This window comes from Malaya genurostris, chromosome 2 (assembly GCF_030247185.1).
Source record: "Malaya genurostris strain Urasoe2022 chromosome 2, Malgen_1.1, whole genome shotgun sequence".
NCBI classification, from domain to species: Eukaryota; Metazoa; Arthropoda; class Insecta; order Diptera; family Culicidae; genus Malaya; species Malaya genurostris.
The window spans coordinates 80,208,051-80,229,367 of NC_080571.1; positions in this window are offsets into that span (position 1 = coordinate 80,208,051).

Consider the following 21,317-nt stretch of genomic DNA (forward strand, 5'->3'; position numbering starts at 1 on the left):
ATATGAATGTAATAAGTTATTTACATATTGCATAACCCCTACTTATGAAATTCATTGCTATTATCTTATGGTTTTCATAACGATTGATACTGATTTCCATGGTGAATATATGTATAACTGAAGAACACTTAAAATTTTCATGAAACAGAATTTATTCTTTACATTGTTTATTTGTTTACAAAAACAGCACCTACCAACTACAAAAAATCTTCATTTGGTCTGAATAGATAATGATTTCCTGTTCCGTGGATAGCAAATGATGAATTTCTACAATTGCGATTTTTAAGAAATCTATCCAGTTCCAAAAGATATATTAAAGTCATGTGAAAACGAGTCCGGATTAACAAAAGCTTCTAATTTCTGGATGTTATCTTCCTCCACAAACGCAATATTTTCTAATTGCTCTGTCATGCATAAACAAGGTGTTACTATGATGAAATAAAATAATTAATAGAGACTTACATTTCTTTTCTTTCAATCCGCAATCCAATTCCAAACAATTTCTGAAAGAACGGGATATTTTGAAGCTAACGAATTTAGTTCTTCATCTGCACAGGCGATCAACTCTATCAATTGTAATTTCGAATTCTGAAAAAGTGTTTTGCACTCTTCACATGGTGCGCTTTGCACAAAGTTTTGAACAAAACAACGGTGTCTTCGTTTTCCATTTTTATGGTTTGACTATTCTTATAAGGAATGACATTTTCACAAGGTAGACTGTTACAAAAATCATAAATTGTGTTTTAAGAATTTCATAAGTCATGCTTATAAAGTTCATATGCGTGCTTACTAAATGCATAAGTCTTCAATGAAATCAAAATTGTGCTGGTTCATAAGTCACAACTTATGAAATTATTAAGTTTATTTTCTTCGGTGTAAGCTTTCCAAGCTCTGACTACAGCCGCAACCTCTAGATCCGAATGCAATACTACATTGAATTTGCGGTCGTTTTATTATATTTGAAAAACAGGCGATATTTTTGCTCGTACGATATTTTCAGTTGAATATTTTTTTCGGTGATATAACTCTTTCGGCGAAATGACCCTTTAAGTGGTGGCAAAATGACCTATTTCGGAACCATTATCGGAACGATTGAAAAAATCAAATACAGACAGGAGTAAAAAGCGAACAAAATCCAAAAAGTGCAAAGCACCAGTCCGTCTGGCTGGTCCAACTCTCGTCTGGCCAGATTTAACATCAGCTTTAGAGATGGGCCAAGCCGTTCATTTTAAAAATCCGCTCAGAACTTGATAGATCATAAAAAAAACTAGTTCTGGTGAACTGTTCTTTGGTTCTTCTGAAATTTTGTATGTTCTTACGAAAATATATGAGAGCCATAAATTACATTTTGTAGTTTGCGTACTTTTTAAAAGATTGCTCTCAAAGAATTCGATTCCTAAATTTAAAAAAAAAACTCTTGCTCATTCATTCTTCTAGAGGGACAAATTTTTTCGAATCATTCGCGAAAGGATGACCCATCTTTGATAAGAACATTGCGACAAATCAACACTGCAATGGATGATGAAAAACAGTGTTGAATTCGTAGAAAAAAAAATTAATGTATTAAACAATCCTCTTTTCGCTTTGGAGCAAGTATAGCCTTTAAAGCAAAATGTCCAAAACATAGGATAGGAGGTGTTAAATAAAAAGCACAGAGAACATGCATGTAAGAAATTTAATGGTTGTTTGGTAAAGTTTAGTACAAGCTTGAATGTGTGTCCATTTGCATTGTTTATGAGACTAAAATGACAGTGTTATACAGATGTTTGAAATAATCTTTTTCATCTCGGGTTGTTCTTGATACTCATAATCCTGATTGTTTCCCCCAAGACAATTAATCTTCCCAGCTCTTGCCCGAGTATTCCATTAACAAGAGTTTTTCTGTATATTGTGTTTCGCTCTTTTTTCCTAGTATCTTACAATGTTACCTGTTCTGAAGAAAAAAACTTAACTTGCTTTGGAGGAAACAACAGAGAACAAAACAAAACACCGCTAATTAGTCATGCGGATGTCAAGTCCCATCATGGTCTCTAATTGCATTAATTTCTTGCAACCATCTATCCAGCACCGGCTTAAGTTATTCTCAACTTTGGAATATAAATCAATTGGCAGAATGCATCGCTGGCACTGTTTCAATTCACACGTTACGTCAAACACGATCCGATCTACCGATTTCCCTCGAGCGTTCACAACTCGGGCTGTACCAGCCGGTAGATGAGAGTCAATTTACTTCTCAAGTCCACAAACGGAGTAGATGCCGAAATATGACCCTGAAAGTACATACGAATAAACATACTCTTGTTGGAGCCCCTTTCTAAGATCACACTCGGCTTAAGTGGTTTCTTTTTTACCGGCACTGGAAATTACTTCAAAAACTGCGTCTCACAGCGGAAACTCTGCAGGCTATATGACAGCACGGGTGACTTACCTAACATAAAACAATTAACGCCAAATTCGGTACGCTGTAGTCGTTCGGGTTAGTTGAAGCGGTATTTTAGAATTGAATTTAAGCCTGTTTCTGTGCAATAGACACTTTCAGAAAAAAGCTTTTAATCGTTAGTCTTTCTATATGCCAAAAAATTGGCGAAACGAATTATTGAAAAATTTGTGACTGGAGTCCATTTTTGATTCTATGGCTACAATCTTCGATCATTCATCAAAACCCAAGAACAAACAAGAAAGCCAAATTGGCCGTCTACTGACAATGACTACCGGTTGGTATAATTTTGAGGCAAGTTTAGAAATTATTTTACTTTTTATTTCTGGTGCTTCCGGAATCAGAAGACGAGAACCAGCATAATCGGAATCGGGTTGTTCGGTTGTCTATTGACAATGGCTATCAATTGGAATAGTTTCGAGGCAAGTTAAGAATTTTTTGTTTCGCCGCTTCAAGTGACGGTATCCAATTTTAATCACACTTCACCATATAATTCCGGAACCGGAAGTCGGATCCGGATGAAATTTTGCAGTGTTGTATGAGACCATGAGACCCTTCATTTGAATCTAAGTTCGTTGAAATCGGTCATGCCATCTCCGGGAAAAGTGAGGAAGTAAGTTAAAATAAGATTTTTTTCACTAATCACCCTGTAATTCCGGAACCGGAAGTCAGATCAAAATAAAATTCAGGAACTTTGTGTGAAGTTACAAGACCTTACATTTAAATCTAAGTTCATGAAAATCGGTTCAACCATCTTCGAGAAAAAGGAGTGCAAAAAAGTGTTACATACATACATACTACACCCACACACACACACTCACCCACGCACACATACACACACAAACACACACACACACACACACACACACACACACACACACACACACACACACAGACAGACATTTTGCGTACTCGACGTACTGAGTCGAATGGTATATGAAACTCGGCCTCGGTTCAAAAGTCGGTTTTCACTGTGATTGCATAACTTTTCTATATAAGAAAACAAAAAATTAACTTTTCGAATCGTCAATCGTTTTTCCTCAAATATAATTCAAATACATTTTAAGTTTAGTCACTGTATTCTACATACATTCCAATGTTACTGTGTTATTGCTTTGGTATTGGTACCTCAATTAGATATAAACCAAGGGCATAATAAGGTATGCTTTCACTGTTTTCTTGTGATCGGGAATACTTCATTAGCTTTACGTTTCGTCTTTGACTTTAGTTTTCGGTTTTCTTAATCGCATTTCCACTTCAAATACAGCCATGTTGGGAAGACCATTATCTAGATAAACAATAGTTGTTTCATTAATAGACAGCTATCTTACATTGAATAAAAGTGATGAACTCAGTTCGGTTTTACATCTCATCCAAGTCAGTCGATAAAACAAAACCGCTTACGTTCGGGACAGAAGAAACCAAGTACAGTATTGTGTAGTGAACAATAGAACGACCACGACATAAGTGAACCAAACAAACAAAAGCTACCGCCGACACGAAAGAATACAATTGTTGTTGACTTCAGGCAGTGCAAAATTCGACCTTCGATACGAGAACTTGAAGGTTTGCTTAAGGAGCAAATGCATCTTGACATTAAACGTGTGCATTTACTTCAATGCAATAAGACGAATAATGTTATTTACATCCAGTTTCACAAAAAGTGGGATGCAACTCAATTCGCAAAAGACAATAACAATGTGCACTATGAGAAGCACGAGAACATTAAGTACAACATTCCAGTGTATATGGATGATAGTGCTATAGAAGTGCGTGTGCATGATCTTCACTCAAGCGTCACCGATTCTTATATTCGCGAAACTATGTCCCAATACGGAGAGATTCTCTCTATCGAAAAGGAAAAGTGAAAGAATTTTTTCCCCGGTATTCTAAATGGCGTTTGTTTATTACGCATACACTTGAAGAGGCCTATACCTTCTTATGTGATTTTCGGTCAAGATACAAGAATTCTGTGCAAATCACTTGTTACCTATGACAATCAGATGGCCACATGTCAATATTGCCAAAAAGCTGTTCACTACGGTAAGCCATGTGATGAACTGGACAAGGAGACAACTATACCAAAGGACAACGGTGCTTCCTTCACATCAACCCCAAGCAACCCCAGTGCACCTGTGACAGTCACCAACAACAGTGAAGCATCCCCTTCAAAGAAACCATCAGTATCCTCTATAGAACAAAGTACACCAGCTGCAATTAACAGCTTACCATTCAACCAACCAGCAACTGCAAACAATGTACAACAAAGCGCATCTACAGCAACTAGCAACGAAATCAACAACAATACCACCGATGCGGCAATGGATGACGAGACGAACCACGAACGAAGTGCCCCTCAATCCTCGCAGGAGGGAAATGGAAGCTCCTCTCCCCCTAGAAAAAGGGTGACAACGAGATGCAACTCAAAAAAAAAAATTATTTAAAAAATCGGCTCAATCGGCCACGTAAAGCTTGTACGCAAATAGGCTTGAATAAAAAATATCTTTTAAATAAAAAAAAAGTGATGAACTAATATAATCAAACCTGAAACAGTTTTAAGATAATGTACAAAATAAATGTTTATTTTTAATGTAATTTATAATAGCAAATCGCTTGATAACAGTGTTTAGATTAACTTATGAATTCCGACATACTGATATGATATTCGGAATGTATTAGATTTAAAATACTGTGTATGGTGGATGCTACGGTGAAGAAAAACTTATTTATATTGCCTTATGAAATAAACGTATTTATGGAAAATAATAGTTGTTTCATTTGACGTTTACATAAAAATGGCAGTTTAACATCAATGCTGCCAGTTCCACGGAGGACCGTGATGTTAACCAAAAAAATTTCGTTAATGTCTAGTTTACATTTTTTGTTTGTGGTAATATGACAAATTGCATTCTTTTTGACTCTTAGGTTACTATCAGAGTGAGCGCGGAACGCGAAGCGTCAAGTCGCGCGTGCAAGCTAGTTACATTTGATCAAATCAAACATGTCACAGTGCACGCGATGCTAAAACAGTACACTGGTAAACTGGAACAAACATATTTTGAATAAAAAACTTTGACAGTTTCGTCCCTTGAATCAAAAATGAGTAGATAGGTGGTAACTCAAGTTTAGAGTATGTACATTTTTTATGATTTTGAGTGGTGTGTCACTAAATTTTGAGTTGTGTTCAATGAGAGTGTTACAATCAATCGTTTCACTTCGCTCCGCTTTTTGCGCTCACAAGCGTCTTGCGAGGCGACAAAATGTGCTGTTAGTTCATTTCACCAGCGTACCCACACGATTAGATAATAGTGAAAATTGTGAATTGAACTGCGATTACTAAAAGTTCAAACCAATCCGAACCGGAATGCGAAACAACAAAAAGCAGTAGGGGAGAGTCGGAAGCCGTGGAACATGTTTCATTTAAACCTTTTTTGTATAACTGTAAATGGAAGGTATTTAAAAATTTCGCACTCTGGCATTTTATTATACCGCCTTATCTTCATTGTGCATTTTTGGTGAACAGATTCTATTGAAATTTATACATAAAATTTGAACTTGAAAATATGTTGATATTTGACCAGGGTGCATGGGTTTTAATAGATAAAACTTTGAAAATTATTGTTCCTTGTAAAGAAATATGTGATTAAGATGGAATTAGCATACAAATTAATATTTTTGCTAGAAGTAATATCGTAAATTTTTATGCATAATATCATGAAAGTAACAATTAAAAAAAGTTTCTCTGAAGCGAAATTAGTTTCTACACTTGACGCAATTCATGAATTCATCGTTTTTTGACTATTTTCTAGATTTTGAGGATTTTGTGCGAAAAGGCACTTTTCAGGATCGTTACTGATTGTTTCTTTTATTTTCTGTGTTCATGAGTAACGGTCTAAAGCTGCAACATTTAAATTGTAATGGAATCTAAAAAAACATATACTCTGATGTTCAATTTGATTGTTCTCTGCAAAACTGATGAAACTTACATTCTTTCAATTACATGATAAAAAAAAATCTTGAACCCAAATTGCCAAACACATTCTTCAATACTCAAGCCCTGAACTCAAGTTGTAGATGGAAACGCATGGTATTTTGTTCTAAAAGCATGTGATGTATGATCTTGAAACTAAATACCAGGCGTCTCCGTCTGATGTTAATTTGATGGAGACGCATGGTTTTTTGATTGATTTAATTTTTTAAAAGTCTGATATTTTACCCGTCCACATTTAAAAAAATCTGAAAATAATACAGCATAATGTACTCATAAATGATTTATTCTTGATGTGAAATCTAGAGTGGTACCAAAATTGTACATGCGAAGGAAACAAAGTTGAAAACTTTGAACATTTTTTCACATGAAATACATTTTAAAAAAATCTGAAAAAAAATCAGAATGGTTTTCCATGATGCCTAAAATATTCCTGATTTTTATTCAATTTTTTTGTTAAAGAGGTTTATGGAAAATTTTAATAAAATGAAAATCAGAAGAACTACCCTAACTTCATAAATATGGCAGTTGAATGGTTAAAATTTTGGGAAAATCATCTCCAATACAAACCCTTTTGAACAGCTCATATCAATTTAATTTCTGTTTCAGGGCAGTTTTTATATGCTACATCCTTTACATTGTCATCGCAAAAAATGGGTTATTTTTTCTGTTGAAGTAATCAAATTATTTGGTGAAATTTTAATGAAGGTAACAGAAATTACTCATTTGGCTCACAATGAAAAAAATCAAATAAATATTTTTCGACAAAAAATGAGTGGCCCAAGGCATCCGACTATCCCCTTGTATTTTCCAGGATTCTGAAACTGAAAAGTAAGTTCAGATCAAAATCCAGGTCCACAATTGGATTCATTGTTTCCAAATTCATTACCATTAAATCTGGAACGGAAAATTTCTTTTGTATGTAAATAAATTGTGGTCCTGGATTCTGGAACTGATTTTAAAACCTGGATTCTGATAGTTCGGACAAGCATCAGGGTCCAGAATTCAGTTCCAGAGTACAGGTTCAAAGCTCTGCTTCAGAATTTAGGTTCAAAATTCCGTTTCAGTTCCCGAATTGAGGTCAGATTATTGTTGTAGAATTCAGTTTTATTACTCAATTCCAGTTCCTGAATTCTGGTTCAAAAAGCATTTACAGATTTTAGATCTAGAATCTTGATTTAAGATCGAGATATAGAATAAGGTCAAAAATTCAGGTTTGAAAAACAGTTCCAGACTCCAGATTCGAAACTCCGATTCATAATTCTGTTCTAGAATTCAGGTTTCGAATTCAATTCTAAAATTACACCCTTACAATATGGGTATTTTCGGAACGGGATTGATGAGTAAATGTCGGAAAACGATGTTTGAGGTGGTTTTGAAGTTCAAGATGGCGACTTCCGGTTTATCGATATGCCTTGAAATCCCTTAGAACAAAGAAATTTCCGGACCCAGTAATCCGACTTGTTTCTCTTCCGTGAAAAACCCGTCTACAAGTGATCTGGTTCTAACGAATCAAAGTCACATTTATAGTGAACCGATTACACATGCTGACTTTGACTCAGATCATCTTCCTGTAACATTCAGACTTTCCAACGAAGCTATAATTAATCCAATTAGTTCTATATTCAACTATCATAGAGCTAATTTGTTGGATTACAGATCTCACATTGAAAATCATGTGGATCATGAAACTATTTTAGAAAATTCTGCGGACATCGACACAGCAATTGATAATTTGAATCACTACATTATCGAAGCTAGAAATCTTTCAGTTCCCAAAGCTCAAACTAAATTAAATTCTCCTATCATCGATGAAATCTTCAACTGCTCATTCGGTTGAAGAATGTTCGTCGACGATAATATCAACGTTCTCGTGATCCTGCTATGAAAAACATAGTTGAGGATTTACAAAAAAAAAATTAAACATAGATTTACTTTTTTGCGAAATGAAAATTTCGCTAAAGAAGTTGAACAAATTAAACCATATTCTAAACCTTTCTGGAAACTTTCTAAGGTTCTTAAGAAACCTCAGAAACCAATTCCTGCTCTCAAGGAAGGAAATCAAATACTTCTTACGAATGGCGAAAAAGCTCAAAAACTTGCTCAGCAGTTCGAGAGTGTCCACAATTTTAATTTGAACGTTGTGAGTCCTATTGAAAATGAAGTCTCACTGAAATATGAGCATATTTCAACCCAAGTGTTATCACAAGATGACATTATTGAGACGAATTTTTGATTAAATTAAATCAATTATTAGGAAACTTAAAAACATGAAGGCTCCTGGTAATGATGGAATTTTTTATATTCTTATTAAAAATCTTCCCGATGTTGCCTTGAGACTCCTGGTTAAAATTTTCGACAAGTGTTTTTCATTAGCTTACTTCCCAAAAAGATGGAAAAACGCTAAAGTAATTCCTATCCTCAAACCTGATAAAAACCCAGCACAAACATCAAGTTATCGACCAATTAGCTCACTTTCTTCTATCAGTAAACTTTTTGAAAAAATTATCTTGTTGAGAATGATGTCTCATATAAATGAGAATTCAATTTTTTTACCAGGGCAGTTTGGATTTCGTCATGAACATTCAACTACTCATCAACTTGTCAGAGTTACGAACATGATAAAAGCAAATAAATCGTCTGGGTTATCCACTGGAGTTGCTCTTCTACACATAGAAAAAGCATTCGACAGTGTTTGGCACAAAGGTTTAATAGCAAAAATGTCTGATTTCCAGTTTCCTATTTATTTGATCAAAATGATTCAAAATTATTTAACTGATCGTACTCTTCAGGTTAGCTATCAGAATTGTAAATCTGAATTGCTACCCGTACGAGCCGGTGTTCCGCAGGGTTCAAGCGTAGCTCCAATCTTGTATAATATTTTCACTTCTGATCTTTCAAATCTACCCGTTGGTTGTCAGAAATCGCTATTCTGTGACGACACAAGTCTGTTAGCCACAGGTAGAAATCTAAGAGTGATCTGCAATCGCCTACAAAGAAGTTTAAATATTTTCAGTGATTATCTATCAAAATGGAAAATTGCACCAAATTCAGCAGAAACGAAATTAATTATCTTTCCTCATAAGCCAAGAGCTTCTTTTCTTAAACCAAACAATAATCACATTATCAAATTGAATGGTTTGGAATTGACATGGTCTGATCAAGCTAAATACTTAGGTTTAACGTATGACAAAAAAACTCACTTTCAAGGATCACATTGAAGGAATCCAGGCAAAGTGTAATAAATATATTAAATGTTTATATCCTCTTATAAACAGAAATTCTAAGCTCTGTCTAAAAAACAAATTGTTAATTTATAAACAAATTTTCAGACCAGCCATGCTTTATGCAGTACCAATTTGGTCAAGTTGTTGTTCCACCAGGAAGAAAACGCTTCAAAGGATTAAGAATAAAATTCTGAAAATGATTTTGAAGCGTCCTCCCTGGTTTAGTACAAATGAGTTACACAGACTCACAAATATAGAACCATTAGATGTAATGTCACATAATATTATAAGCAAATTCCGACAAAAATCGATGCAATCTTCAATTGAATCGATTCGCTCTCTGTATTAGTTAGTAAGTTAGTATATAAGTTCCTTTTCCCCATTACACAATACAAATAGGTTTAGAATTTTTTGCGGAAGCAAATAATGTCCTCATGGTAATAACCAAATCATATATATAATAGGGCTGAAAAGTCACCACTTGTGGCTGAACACCCAATTTAAATCTTAATAATTTAATTTTAACTCATATTCCAATAAATAGTTATTTAAAAAAAAAAAAAATAAAAATATATATATATATATATATATATATATATATATATATATATATATATATATATATATATATATATATATATATATATATATATATATATATATATATATATATATATATATATATATATATATATATATAATACAGGGTGATTTTTTAAGAGCTTGAGAACTTTTTTAAACAATAAAACGCATAAAATTTGCAAAATCTCATCGGTTCTTTATTTTAAACGTTAGATTGGTACATGACATTTACTTTTTGAAGATAATTTCATTTAAATGTTGACCGCGGCTGCGTCTTAGGTGGTCCATTCGGAAAGTCCAATTTTGGGCAACTTTTTCGAGCATTTCGGCCGGAATAGCCCGAATTTCTTCGGAAATGTTGTCTTCCAAAGCTGGAATAGTTACTGGCTTATTTCTGTAGACTTTAGACTTGACGTAGCCCCACAAAAAATAGTCTAAAGGCGTCAAATCGCATGATCTTGGTGGCCAACTTACCGGTCCATTTCTTGAGATGAATTGTTCTCCGAAGTTTTCCCTCAAAATGGCCATAGAATCGCGAGCTGTGTGGCATGTAGCGCCATCTTGTTGAAACCACATGTCAACCAAGTTCAGTTCTTCCATTTTTGGCAACAAAAAGTTTGTTAGCATCGAACGATAGCGATCGCCATTCACTGTAACGTTGCGTCCAACAGCATCTTTGAAAAAATACGGTCCAATGATTCCACCAGCGTACAAACCACACCAAACAGTGCATTTTTCGGGATGCATGGGCAGTTCTTGAACGGCTTCTGGTTGCTCTTCACTCCAAATGCGGTCACAATCGCATTAATTGTTTGCTCACTTGGTCGATTATGTAGACCATAAATCGGGCGTAAAGCGCGAAACACATTTCGAACCGAACACTGATTTTGGTAATAAAATTCAATGATTTGCAAGCGTTGCTCGTTAGTAAGTCTATTTATGATGAAATGTCAGAGCATACTGAGCAAATAATAATGCATGAAAATCATAACCTCAAAAAATCTGAGCAAATACTAATGCATGAAAATCCTAACCTCAAAAAAATCACCTTTTACTATGCTCAAGTACATTGTAAGGGAAGAGGGATGGGAGTGCATCAGGGTATCTTACAAGTGAATGACTGGATGAAGGAGTGAAATGTCAACCCGATTCACAGGGGAAAGCTGTGTGTTTTCCCCGAAGGTCTGAAATGAGTAATACCGCTGACAGACATGTGATTTCCGTACAATGATTTCTGTACAACGTTGTACGCGTACAACGATGAGGTGACAGACATGTTTTGCGCACAGAATAAATGTACAGTGAAACGAAAAAACTCAAAATTTAGCTTAATTTCCCAGCTCCGATGATCGATAATATTGAAAATAAAAATTTTTGTGGTTTGAAGATTATTACTAGCAACTAATTTATGACAGATATAATCTTGTTTCTCTGTCTTAGCTATTAAACTATTTGTGTGTGAGTGTTCATTGGACGACAGTATCACTCATATCATTGTTTAAATGTAATTAGCATTAGAGAAATTTAGATGTTCATAATTTTGATGTTCTACCGTAACATTCACTGATAAAAATAAAAAAACAAATATAAATATAGAATGGAGGAAATATGAAAGGCTTTTAGAACTAATTTTCGGAACACGAGCACTATTTTTTTGCAACGACGCTGATTTCTACCAAAATGGTGATGAATCACTAAATTTTGTTTGTAAATCTTACCGACTTTTGCCAAATCCGCATAAATTTCAAGGTGTTCAGTCATAATTCCTTTTTCACCCGCATATTCACGATAAAAATAAGAGCGCATAAGCTATTAAGATTGAGTCTCAAAATAGTAAATAAATCTAAGATATTATTAGCATGTAACCATCAGAAACGGCATGGCACACAAATATTTCAGAAAAATTCTGTCAACGTAACAGTTTATTCATCACGAAATTTTCATAAAATTGAATTTAAAACCTTCTTGAATTTCTAATCATTCCGAAATAGATTTGACATAGGTTTGATGTTATTATATAATAGCAAAGTGCTTCAGAAATCTTATGAAAAACGGTCTACTACACTGGAACATAATCTGATAATGGTTTTATTAGGATTTTGAGAAGTTTAAAGTTTTTATGCTATATTTATGAAGTAACACTGAAAACTATTACAAGTATTTCTTAAATTGAATATGTAACTTGGTACGTGTTTTGCTTCAATTTATCACACTGAAAGACATGATTCGCTGTTCTCTCTATTCATACCCAAAATAAGACTCTTTCTAAACAATTTAAAAACAAGTTTTCTTTTCATCGAACGGCATTCAACCCGATGACACAAGACGAAGTAATAAGAAGATTTAGAGTTTCCAGAAGTGAATATAGGGGACCAATGTTATAAATGGAATTTTTATAGGTCATCAATAAACAGGATGATTACACTATTGGTTTATTCATGTATTGGATATTTATCGTTTATTATTACCACATGTGCATTCAAAATATGAATCATTATGTTTTTAAATCCATTTCAACAATAATCTTACTTGTTATTGAATAGAAAACAATTACTCAATAATGCTGATTTTTTGTACAAAAATGAAAAAATTGTTTTCCTTATTTGTATTTCAAAACTTCACCAAATTAATGAATATTTCTTGGTTTGACTGCTTTTTGAAAATATGCTACAAAGTATAAAAATTTTATGCTGCTTGTTAGCATTTTACCGAGATTTTTTTCAAAATATGACGATGGTTGTTTATTATTTGATGCTCAGAAGAAGGAAATATTGTTTCATGAGTTCACCATCGCTCGCCAATGGCGCTGGTAGCAGTAAACAGTGATGTGATTTTGCACAGTACAACGATGAATGACCGTAGTACGGAAATCACCGTTGTATCATGATGCTCGCGTGATACCATCGTGATTTAGGGTGACAGACATGTGATTTCATGGTGTACAGTGATACCGATATCACATGTCTGTCATAAGCATAAGACGCACCCTTCTAACAAACAAACCATCAGGCAGGTTTAAGCTGGTACAGCGAATTCTTTTATTATATGGCCGGATGTTATTGCTGGAAGGCGCCGGGTCCTCAAAGCCAATTTTGGCCTTCTTAACAACAGTAATATGAAAGTTATCTGATAATCAAATTCGGATCTACTGTAAGTCTACCTGCATCCACTGGTAATGCCTTGAACTGATGGTGGCTTCACACATACATACATACATACATGACCCAAGAACTACTGGAATTACCATATTACTGGGCCAGCTTCTGGAATTGGAGCTTGTCTTGTACCTAGACTTGCCAGTTTCAAGATTTGGATTTGGATCTCGATATGGGTCTTGGATTAGTGATATGGTATAGCGTCCACGTAAATGTATTCAAAAGTGCGTAATATTAAAAAATTGTTTATATTCACGTCATGCGGTTATGTCTCTGTAATTAGTCACTCGCGTTTTTTTCCAAATATAAGTAAGGTAAGGTTATGAGCTTGTAGAACGGTATTGCATCTTGGATTCTTGTATACTTCATTTGATTGTTTTCATGCTAGTCGTAAACATTGAGCATGAATGCTTCGGAAAACAGTCCCCAAGCGCTCCGCGTACGCGGAATAAGCTTCGATAAATTCCGCAAAGGTTGAGACATTTTCTATTTTATTATTTTCGGCGTTTGGACGCTGATCCTCCAAGTCAGACGGATTGTTAGTGGCAGTAGAATCGTAGTACTAGCCATGCAATGTTTGGCTGCGAAGTCTGTTGAAACAGAAAGGCCAAATTCCACAAAATGAATGTAATGTCAAGACTTTGTTTTTGCCTTTCTTTTTCGTGAAACAGACTTCAGAGTATTTTTTTGACGGATCCCGATCATCAAGCCGTCGTAAGTTTGTAACAAAAAGCTGTTTTCGTAACAATTTTCTAGCAAGTATCAAAAAGAGAAATAGTTTAGATGTTGCTCGGGATATTGAAATGTTCGCCAAAACCTCTTTGCTTGCTAGAGTTATTCAAGAAGAAGTTTAATTGATCTTGAACTTGATATATTTAAAGAATGGATCCTATACAAAACAAGCCCGACAGGGTAAGACTTCGATTGGAGAGGATTTTAATTCCGTTTTCTCATAGATAGTTGACAACATGAATTACAACCCGCCATTGTGAGCCTCAAATTTTCAATCAAATCAATAAAAATCGCCAAACACAACACAAAGGAAGAATTCCCAATTAATCCCCCCCAGCATCTGATTTTCCATCAATTCGTCTAATACTCAAATGTGACGCTATTCAATTCGCAATGAAGACTTTATCTTACCACGAAAGCGATGGTGGTTTATCAGCTGCGTGTTCGTCAACAGATGGTGCCAATATCGAATTAGTCTGCCGGGAGCCCGACTAATGCTGACAGATGATGATAAAATTGGAAGAATGCGATGGATGGCTGTGAGACAAAATCCATATTCTATTCACTCATCGCCCGTCAGTCAGCGTTCGAAGAAAAGTGTTCTTTTCAGGCATAATACAGTACAGCACTGAATTGTGACCCCTTGGGATTCAATCGTTCGATGAAAAGCGGATCACCGCGGGTCAAGTCGGACCGAAAATTATGTCGTTCTTTTTTATTTAGTAGGTAATTTTTACGAAAAATTTCTTCTGGTAAGACGATAAGACCTATCAAAGTCGCATCAGACTGTAGCAAGTGAATCAAAATGACTTAGTTCTGTTTCAATTTCTTTCATTTTTTTCAACTGAAATCAATCAAGGTGGCACTGTACCTTACCATAAAAAAAGAAAATATTTCAATTATCCAATAGATTACACAATACCTTGTGCCATGGATCATTTCCTGGACTCTTCCGCGTGGACTCAAAGGAAATATTTCCTAACCTTTGTTACGCGAAGATGAAGTCCATTGAGCGATTTATAATAGTATTATCTTGCTCAGCACAGAAAAAAAAATCTAAAGACCGCGTGGGATTCAACAGCTAAAAAATTGCTTCCCATAATTGATTCACTTTGTTCTCGTTGTCCTGCTGGCACTTCTCATACCGCAAGAGTCTCTAAGCTACCGATAGTCAGAAAACGTTCTTGTTGATTAACAACGTTTTTCTTTTTTTTCTAATCTTGGTTTCATTCGTTCGTTGTAAGCAAACAAAGCGCAAAACTATCCATTCCTTTAAATAAGCTACATACAATCAAGTAATCCCTACTCAAATTAGAATAGTGAATTGATTTTTTCATGAGCCACATAGCTAACACCTAGAGTCCCTTCACCTGAAACTAGCGTTGGCTACACTGCTTCAAATAGATGTATTAATTTTTAATATTCTCCATTCATGACAAAATTTCAACATTTCAACACCAGCGAAGCAGTTTAACTTTTCAACAAAGCGAGTTGCCTTCACGTGGGAAGTCCTCCTATTGCTTCCATTCCACACAAAAAAACACGTGAGAAACGGAATGTTTGCAATCTTGGTAGAATTACGCCTTTGTGTGCTTACACAGAGTCAGAGCTGTTCGAAATTATTGCGAACGATATTTTGTTTGCCAGTGCACAGTAGCAATTGTTTTATCCGAAACGTTCGGTATTCTGTGTCGTTCACCTCAAAATGTGTTTGCAGTGACGTAGCGTATCGGAATCGTGGTGCGGTATTCGATGGGATGGATCATGGAATGATTCTGTTCTAACTGTATCTCGACTGAGCACCGGTATTGCCGTATTGACACAATGTGATATAAAACAGGTGGTGCAGAGCACAAGGTTTGCTTGCGTTGGTAACCATAACATTGTAAATAGTTGTATGGTATGACGACATACATGAAAAACAAACAGGGTTTGATTCAATGCCAACTTTTTCGAATAAAGACTGTACCAGAAAGTATGGACGCAAAAACCAAAAACCGCTGCCATTTCGCAATGGTTCAGAATCTGTTAATTTTTATGCCTGGACTTTCAGCAGAACAACGTCGAAAAATTGTGTACAAATGGTGCACAGAACGCGGACTGTCACTGAGAAAGATAGCAAATATGGAAGGGGTAAGTGAAATAGCCGTTCGAAATGCAATCAGGAAGTTCGGTGAGGATAAAACCTTTGAGGATAAACCGAAAACTGGTCGAAAAAAAGGTCCTGCTAACCCTCAGTTGGATAAACGTACACTGAAGGCGTTCGAGCAAAAGAATGAGGTTTTAGTAAGGTATGTGGCCAAAAAAGTGGGCACTTCGAAGTCAAATGTTCTTAGTGCTAAAGAACGTTTGAATCTTCGAACCTATAAGAAGCAGAAGCAACAAAAACGTAGTCCGAAACAAGAAGCATCGATCAGGCCGAGGGTTCGAAAGCTGTACAATACGATTCTTGGTGGAAATTTGAACTGCATAATCATGGACGACGAAACCTACGTGAAACTCGATTACAAATCCTTGTCGAGACCACAATATTATACGTAGCGAGAAGGGCAAGTGTTAAACCAGTCCGAGATATCGATTGAAGTGGAAAAATTTGGTAAGAAAATTATGGTCTGGCAAACAATTTGTAGCTGCGGTAAGATTTCGAAGCCCTTCATCACCACTGCTTCAATGAACAGCGAAATATACATCATGGAATGTTTACAAAAACGACTTCTACCCATGATTCGAAGCCACAAGGATCCTGTTGCCTTCTGACCAGATCTTGCTTCTTGCCACTACTCGAAATCAACGGTAGAATGGTATACTACCAAAAATGTCACTTTCGTCCCAAAAGACATGAATCCACCAAATTGCCCACAACTTCGACCAATTGAGGAATTTTGGGCATTAACGAAGGCACATCTTAGGAAACATGTCTCGGCAGCCGAAACCGTTCAACAGTTCGGAAAAGATTGGAAAAAAATTTTAAAACTTGTCGCCAAGAAGTCTGTACGGAATTTAATGAGGAACGTTCGCAAGAAGGTGCGCCAGCTAGTCTACAATGGTTAAGTAGCAAATGTTGCGAATAATATTCTGTTGTTGTAGTCTAATATTATCAGTATATCGAATAAAATTTGAATATTCAACACTTGTGAATTATTTACAGCGAAATCAAAGTGCGTCTATACTTTCTGGGACAGTCTTTCTAGATTTCTAGTTATAATTGTTCGAAAAAAATGTGGCTAAAAACTCATACGCACTTTTAAAAAATTAGTCTTGAATGAAAAATTCTTTTTCAATCCACCTAGTGGTGTAATGATACCTTTCTCATATTACTTATATTTTCAAAAATGTCACTAGAACATTTTGTGAATTTTTTTTCAATCTTGTACAGGGTGATTTTTTAAGAGCTTGAGAACTTTTTTAAACAATAGAACGCATAAAATTTGCAAAATCTCATCGGTTCTTTATTTTAAACGTTAGATTGGTACATGACATTTACTTTTTGAAGATAATTTCATTTAAATGTTGACCGCGGCTGCGTCTTAGGTGGTCCATTCGGAAAATCCGCTTTTTTATCGACAAATTTTGTTCAGCGATGAGGCTCATTTCTGGTTGAATGGCTACGTAAATAAGCAAAATTGCCGCATTTGGAGTGAAGAGCAACCAGAAGCCGTTCAAGAACTGCCCATGCATCCCGAAAAATGCACTGTTTGGTGTGGTTTGTACGCTGGTGGAATCATTGGACCGTATTTTTTCAAAGATGCTGTTGGACGCAACGTTACAGTGAATGGCGATCGCTATCGTTCGATGCTAACAAACTTTTTGTTGCCAAAAATGGAAGAACTGAACTTGGTTGACATGTGGTTTCAACAAGATGGCGCTACATGCCACACAGCTCGCGATTCTATGGCCATTTTGAGGGAAAACTTCGGAGAACAATTCATCTCAAGAAATGGACCGGTAAGTTGTCCACCAAGATCATGCGATTTGACGCCTTTAGACTATTTTTTGTGGGGCTACGTCAAGTCTAAAGTCTACAGAAATAAGCCAGTAACTATTCCAGCTTTGGAAGACAACATTTCCGAAGAAATTCGGGCTATTCCGGCCGAAATGCTCGAAAAAGTTGCCCAAAATTGGACTTTCCGAATGGACCACCTAAGACGCAGCCGCGGTCAACATTTAAATGAAATTATCTTCAAAAAGTAAATGTCATGTACCAATCTAACGTTTAAAATAAAGAACCGATGAGATTTTGCAAATTTTATGCGTTTTATTGTTTAAAAAAGTTCTCAAGCTCTTAAAAAATCACCCTTTATAAAATAAGAAACTCTCTTTGAGTACGAACTAACATAACCTTTTCCATTTGTAAACAGTTATGGCAAGTTGATAAGAATTGTTTTTTTTAATTTTGCATCGTCGCACTAAATCATTAAACACACTTTACCCTGCAGTTCTGGAACCAGAAGTCTGATTCGAATGAAATTGATGTCTGTTTGTAGAAATCGATCAAATCATCTCTGAGAAAATTGAGTGAGTCTCGTTTTAAACTGTTTGACCACTATTTCCGGTACTTCTGGAACCAGTATAGCCGAAGTCGGTTCGTTTAGTAAGTAACTAATATAGCCTACAAATTGAATCTGTTTCGAGCCAAATCTAGAAGAATTTTACCCTTTTTTGCATCGTCGCTCTAAATGACGGTGTAAAATTCAATAGCAACCTATGGGACTATGAGATTTTTTATTTTATGAGTGACATTATTTGACACATACTCACACACATACACGCACAGACGCATACATTGCTCAGCGCAATGAAGTGTGTCGAATGAAACAGAACACTTAGCCCTCTGGGCCAAGTTTTCTTAGTCAATTTTTCAAGTGATTGCATAAAGTTATTATATGGGAAAGGCAATAAGTGTATTTTTATAGAAAAGCATCATTATCATGATCTTGTAATAACACTAACAAGTAGGTACAAATTGAATAAAAGAACTAGAAATTTTCATTTTTTTCACTTGAAAAATATAAATTTTAATGTGGCATCCCTGCACGCTATACGAAATTGAACAAAGCACGCTGCAAACGGAGCAAAGCCGCACGGACCGTCGCGTACTAGTTTTGCATCGTCATTTTGAATGACGATTTGAATGTTTTCCCTATAATATCGGAACCGGAAATCGGATCAAGATGAAATTGCACAGTATATTTAAAGAAAATGAGAGCTTTAAATTGAATCATGATTCGTGAAAATCGGCTTAACCGTTGCTGAGAAATCGAAGTGAGTGCCGTTTTTGGAGATTATTATAGGTGCTTTCGGAAGCGGAAACCGGGGACTAGTAGTCCCAAAGTAGTTTTATATATTTACAAACTAACAAGATCTGCCAACTAGACGAATTTAGCAGTAAGTTTTATAAAAATATGCACCTCGTTCCGCCATCGCTTATGAAACAATACTCATGAGATTGAAAGTTTTCACTAATCGCACTGTAATACCGAAATCGGAAGTCGGATCTGGATCAACTTTTTGGGGGACTTTTTAAACCATTTTAAAAACCATTTACTTGCTTCTTAGTTTGTGGAAATCGGTTAAGCAATTTTCGAGAAAATTGAGTGCGCATTTTTTAATAAATTTGTACATATTTCCGTGTCATTTCGGAACCGGAAGTCGGAAATGAAATTCAAGTAAATTGTATGAGGCCATAAGACCTTTTCTTAGAATCCAAGTTTGTCACAATCGGTGACTATTTTTTTTCCTTTTTTAGTGCTTATTACCCTGTAATTTCGGAACCGGTAGTCAAATCGAAATGAAACTCAGGAACTTTGTATGGGACCTTTCATTTGAATGTCAGTTTGTGAAAATCGGTTCAGTTTGACCGATTTCCACAAACCTAGATTCAAATGAAAGGTCTTCCAGTTCCATATGGAATTCCTGAATTTCATCCGGATCCGACTTCCGGTTCCGGAGTTATAGGGTAAAGTGTGTTCAATATTGTACACCGTCACTTAAAATATTTTCGAATGCAACAAACATTTAAATCGTAATTTAGAGTGCGTACTAGAAGAGTTTGTGTGTCATGTTAGTTGGTGGCCGTACGAATTGACTTTGATTATACCGGTTCTCGGGTTCCGGAAGTGCATATAATAGTGAATCCATTTCGTTTTCTTAAGGATGACTTACGCAATCAAAGCACTGTTTTTTTTCTGTATGTTATGCATAAACAATCTCAATTCTTTCAAAAATCGAAGAGAAAAATTTTGAATAGAATACCACAATATTATATGTACATGAGAAAGGCATCATTACACCACTAGGTGGATTAAAATAGATTTTTATATTTCCATCAGTTGTTTATTTGCTTGCTATATCTACAATTATTACATGTACATGAATAATTCTTAATTATTTCAGTGTACATATATCTATATATATATATATATATATTTTCAGTGTATATTTTTTTTAGAGTGCCGATCGATTCCCTACAACTTCTTCCTGAACGCCATTTTTGTACAATTAACAGTTTCCGAGTTACAACGATTTGAAAAAGGCAATTTTTGTGAAATGCAAAAATACATATGCCCTTTTTGAAAATCAGTCGTGAGTCGGATTGACCTCTCAATCGGTTTAAAATTTATGGTTTGCCATACTGAAGCCACGTGCAAGTTGCATCCAAATCGGAGAAGGTCGATTCTGATTTTGTCTCTTTTTCGTCTACTCATTCCTGGAATTACTCAGTTTCTATATTAGACTATATCTTCTCACAAACTGAGTTTCATTGAATTCTGAGATAATTATGATTTTCGTTGGTTTAGTTTTCGATAAAATTACACTGAAAAAAAAATCAGTCTGGACAAGTAATAGTAGGTAGTTAGGAAACATAATCACCTATTGTGTAACGAAATTTATTCCAATTCAAAAATGTTTTTATTTTTGCAAATCGACTTTAAATATTCAAAATTGATTTTGTACAGTGTTGGAGTCGATTAGAATTTTTTCAATGTTTTTTTTCAAGAACTGGACTCTTTTTATAAAAACCTCTCATACAAAACTTTTTTGTAGAATTGGCCAGTTTATGACGTCCCGGGTTGGCGGTTCATTGCATAGGGCACTGGTCAAACAAACCAGTTGTCGTATGTTCGAGCCCCGACCTGGAAGGATTCGTAGTGTCAGTAGAATCGTAGCACCAGCCATGCAATGATTCTGTACACTCG